Source organism: Otolemur garnettii, unplaced genomic scaffold, assembly GCF_000181295.1.
Source record: "Otolemur garnettii isolate 467f Iridium unplaced genomic scaffold, OtoGar3 scaffold00025, whole genome shotgun sequence".
Taxonomy (NCBI): Eukaryota; Metazoa; Chordata; class Mammalia; order Primates; family Galagidae; genus Otolemur; species Otolemur garnettii.
In genome coordinates, this window is record NW_003852420.1 from 4,008,172 (window position 1) to 4,013,666 (window position 5,495).

The window sequence follows — 5,495 nt, forward strand, 5'->3', positions numbered from 1 at the left end:
GCTTTAATTAGGTTGTATCTTTCCTATGAACACTATAAATTAGTTTCAAAATAGGGCTGTGTACATTGGATACTTTTTCTTCCATTCTTGAGATACTTTACTAAGAAGAACAGGAGAGGGAGAGGGGAAGAGGTTGGATGGGTGGAGGGAGGGTGATTGTTGGGGTCACCTCTATGGTTTATCTTACAATGGTACAAGTGAATTTTCTAAAAGCAGAGTATGAGTGTCTTAATAACTAAGAAAATGACATGAAGGCTATGTTAACCAGTTTGATGAGAGTATTTGAAATTGTATATGAAAACACCACACTGTACCCCATGATTGCATTAATGTACACAGTTATGATTTCATAAAAAATAAAACAATAAATTATACTGTTTATAAATAATAATGTCTGTGAAATCACATATTTGGGTTACCCTATTTTTAGTAAATAGTCAAAACACATGCAACTATTAATATTTAAACAAAACCAATGATGAATGTAGAAACATCTCTCAAATCACCAATGGTACAAGTATGATTATGTAAAGTAACAGTAGTTAAACAGGTGCCAAATGGCATACATCATCTCAAAATGTACCCCTTTATTATGGAAAACTTCTTATGGTGTCCAAAGTGGCCATGAAGGACATATGCCTTTAAAAGATCCTAAACTGAAAAGTTGTAGATATATCAACTGAAAGAGAAAACCATTATCAGGCATTACTATGGTTAGCCTTACACCATGTCTATAGCAAGGTGCTCAGAGAATTCAACACTGGAAAGGTGAAGTTCAATATGTGAGGTGAGGAGATCACAGATCCTTCCCAGGGTGATCTATGAATGTGGATCTGACAGTGGCTCAGGCCAGGTGGTGGCTCACACGTGTAATCCCAGTACTCTGGGAGGCCGAGACAAGTGGATTGCTTGAGCTCAGGAGTTCAACACCAGCCTAAGCATGAGCAAGAGTGAGACAAAGAAAGAAAGGAAGAAAGATAGAAAGAAAGAAAGAAAGAAAGAAAGAAAGAAAGAAAGAAAGAAAGAAAGAAAGAAAGAAAGAAAGAAAGAAAGGAAGGAAAAGGAAAAGTAGCTGGGTGTTGTGGCAGGCACCTTTAGTCCAAGCTATTTGGGAGGCTGAGGCTAGAGGATCTCCTGAGCCCAAGAGTTTGAGGCTGCTGTGACCTCTGATGATGCCTCAGCACTCTATCCCAGGTGACAGAGACTCTGTCTCAAAAAAGAGAAAGAAAAAGAATATTAAGAATTACATACATAAACAGAGTTAAGAAGTGATCATGATGTCAAAGAAAGTTTTAAAATCCAATCTGCTTTATACTTCAAACTTCAGTGATCAAGACTGATTGGTACTAGCAAAAACATAAATATGTGGATTAAAGAAACAGAGTAGAGGCCAGGTATATACAGTCAATTGGTTTATGATGCATTACCAAGGCAACTAAGTAGACAAAGAAAAATCTCTGCATTGAATGGTGCGGATGACCTGGAAATTCATATAAAATGAGGGGAAAATGAACCTTGACTGCTCTCTGACACTGTGCACAAAAACCCTACTCAAAATAATTTATTATCATAAGTGCAAATCATAAAGCTGTAAAACTCAGGAATAAAATTGAAAAGAGTCTTTGTGAACTTTGGGTAAGCAAAGATTGCTTATTTGCTTGAAAGACAAAGGATGAACCATAATAATAAAAAAATAAGTTAACTGGACTGAATGAAAGAAAAAAAATAGCTCTTAAGAAAGGAAAAATGCAAACCACAGAGAAAATATTTGCAACACATGCATGTCAGACAAAGGACTTATACCCAGAATGCATAAAACAAGTCTTACAAATTAGTAAGACACACAACCTAATCAAATATGGGCAAACATATGAATAGAGACTTCACTAAAGAAGATATGCAAATGACCAGTAAGCGCATAAAAGGATGTTAAGTATCATCAGTTACTGGGGAAATGCAAACTGAAGCCACAGAGAGATACCAGTACACACTGCTGGGCCAAAAAGAACAAGAGCATTCTAATTTTGCTTTTGGAAGGTTTCTTCTTGTCTTCATTCAGTAGGAGATCTTTTCAATTTTCAAGGGCAAATGTAAGAGGGAATGATTAACAAGCCAGCTCATAAGGGAAGGGGGTATACACGACTTCATTAGACCGATTTAAAAAATGACATTTCTAAAGATGCTATTTTTCATCTCTTTCATAATGAACTTGGAATGCTCATGAAGCTCAATTTTGTATGTCATTTTGGGCTGGGATAATGGGGGCCCCTGGGTCCTGCCTCAGTATTGCCGCCTCAGTCTCAGGCAGGGAAACAGATAACAACAACTCACAATCCTGGCTTTGTCAGATCCATCCATGCCTGAAGTTTTTATGTAGGTGCTTCAGGAAATGGGGGGATTTAAGTTCAGCCACTTAAGTAATTGTCTCAGAGAAGTGGGATATTTAGATGTTGAATTGTATGACTGAGAGGAGAAAGGGGATGAACAGTATTACTAAATAAATGTCCTGCTTCTGCTGATGTGGTAGATACATCATTATCCCAACTGTCACCTGTCATCACCAAATGAGAGAGCATTTGCATTTGTCATGATTCACTTAGCAGGCTTTCAGGACTGGCTGGGCTCGAGCCTGGCCAGGATTATAGACTGTTTAAAGTCTCTAAAGCTGAGTTTATCATAAATCCCACCACAAAGCCAGGGCCAGGACTGAAGGAAGCAAGGTTACTGCAGGGCTTTGTGCAGGGGATAAAGTTAGGGTCAACACTGCAGAACAGGGCTAAGGGAAGGAGAGAAGAAAGGCAGACATTTTCTGGAGATTAATTTGCATGGATGTTTTCTGTTTCTGTGTGAGTCTTGCTGGCTGCAGGCCAAATTCCTATCATCACACCCATAATTATTGTCAAGAAAAAACACAGAAGAGAATGGAAACAGGTTAAGAGTTTGGTGAGGGGACCTGAGGCAGGAAGTAGAAGGGTCAATACTGACCGTTGGCATTGTTACAGTCCTTCTAGTCTATACATAGTTGTCTGCAGTCAATAGGAAGGAGCATGGGAAGTTAGTGATCCTTTCCTCACACTCAATTAGAATGTTCTGCAGTTGCATGTGTAGGTACCTATTACAAAAGTGAGAAAATGTTATGTAACAGTCAGCTGATCTGATCCTGAAAGGCTTTTTGGGCAGTCTGCATTAGGACAAATTCTCATCTCAAACTTGTCTTCTCTCATTGGCCTTGTGATATGATGTTAACACCAACAGAAATGGTAGGGAAATCCTCAAGGTGCCTGTTAGAGAGTGTGGGTAGATTCCAGGTCCTAGTTAAGGAAGCTGGGCAGGGAAGGTAGATACTCACAGGTATAAACTATTGGGTGAAGTGGAAACTAGGGCAAAGCTGGGCACGGGGGCTGTCCAAATAGAGCAAAGAGAGATGTATGACAGGGATGGATGGAGTATAAAATGCCAAGAGAAGAGGAGGTGAGGTGAGCAAGGAGAGGTGGACAGAGGCCAGATCATGAAAGGGTTTCAACTTTAGTCTGAAGATAAAGAGGAGACATGGAGTGTCTTTAGTCATTAGAGCAGTAATTTTCTTAGGTATGCTGCAAAAATTTTTAAAGATCATTAAGTAAATTACTTCTGAAAGGATTTCAAATCAGAGTCAGCATTTTATTTTTTTTAAACTCTTTTTTTAATCAACATAATTTAAGTGTGCGTGGAAGTTTAACTATAGGATCAAGTGTGCCATGAGATTTTAAAAGGTTAGAAAACACTGTATTAGAGGGTCAGTGGAGTGCTAGAAGGAAAGGATTATACTTAACAGTGTGGAGAATGAATTGGAGGAAAGCAAAGATAAAGGTGGAGATGGATTCACTGATCCAGATAAGAAATGACAGTTAACTGACTACTGTGGAGATGGAGAGATGGGGAAAAAAGTGGATGGAGTCAAGGAGGCAGGATTGGCATAGATTGGTGATTAGTAGACTAGATACTGTGCTGTCCTCCATTGTTTGTGGTTTGATTCACAAGGCAATATCTCAGCCCTGGGTAATTCACATGCATGTGGAATCCAATACTTCCTGCCAAGGTCTGCATTCACTGATATGTCCAAGAATTCTTAGGGAACATTTTAATGGATTTCTTCTTGATGCTGAAGAACTATGGTAACATTATAGAAAGCTAGGACATTGCGACTAGGAGGACCAGCACACATACTAAAATGGAACAATATAGAGAAGATTAGCATGGCTCCTGTGCAAGGAAGACATGCAAATTTGTGAGACCAGGAGAACCTATTATGCCACTGCTGTCTCTAATGCTAGGGGTCTGAGGATTGTAGATGAAACCTAATCAAGAGACCCAATTAGGAAAGATTGTTCTGTCTCTGTATCTGCAGGTACTGTCAACTTTGTGTGATCCCCTGTTGTGTCAAACACAATGTGAACTCTTAGTCTGTCCTCACAGCCACTAGTGCAAAGCCCTGCTGAAACTAGACTGATTTTTCTTAGTATTTTACCAGCCCCAGTAGTAATTTGCTCTGCTAAAGATGGACCTACAAAACTGTCATGAGCTCAAAGCATAAAACTTGTTTATATACAATCACTTTGTCTCTTCATCACAGTGTAAGAATATTTCATAAATTGGGATGGAAGAGTTGCCATTCTTTGCCATCTCATGAAGCCAGACCCACAAGGAGTTGATGATTTGTATATTGGTGGTGCTTACTAAGAAAGTACTTCTAGGAAAAAACTACAAGAAAGTAGAACAGGGAAGGAGGAAGAGACCAAGCAAGGATATGGTTTCAGGCAAAGCCCCTATACCAGCCTGATCATACAAGGAACCTTGGCGTGTAAGTCAAACCCCAGAGTTTATCTTGGATCAAGACAACAGAGCTAGACTTTCATACTCATTGATCAAGGGCCATGCCAAGGGATGTTCCCAGATACCTGTGGATCTCTGCTAGTAATATAAGTAGAGATGCTTCATCAGTTCAACGATAGTCCTGAAGTAAAGGTTACAGGTATGAACATTAGACGGTAACACGCAGAGGCATAGGAATGGGAAATTAGAGAGGATAGAAGGAATCTGAGCCATTCAGGGAGGAATACCAGCAATGTGCACCATGTACCTGGTCATGTGCACGAAGTAGCCCACCTCATATTTTTTATTCCCACAATGCTTTTATATTATAGGTGCCTCATTTTCTTCATTGACACTGGAGATTTGTCATTTTCAGCTCTCTATACACAACCACATTCTAAAGCTGTTGAACTAGGGGGGAGATTATTTCCCCAAAAGTTCTGAACTACTAATGCAAATTTGTCTATAACCTCAGTCTCTACGTGCAATCGTATAACCCTCATATACATCCAACATTGAAGCTCTCACTTCATAAGGACCCCAGTGACTATTAAATTTGTGGGGGTGAGGAAATAGTATGGAATCTGCTGGGTCTCAGAATACTGATTTCTGTGGAAAGAACAGCAACCAAGGAGCAGACTAGT

General features: G+C 39.5%; 1 pseudogene; it reads left to right on the top strand.

The window, feature by feature from the left end:
* The first annotated feature begins 4,188 nt into the window (after positions 1-4,188).
* LOC111724726 lies at positions 4,189-4,287 on the top strand (annotated as a pseudogene).
* The last annotated feature ends 1,208 nt before the right edge of the window (positions 4,288-5,495 follow it).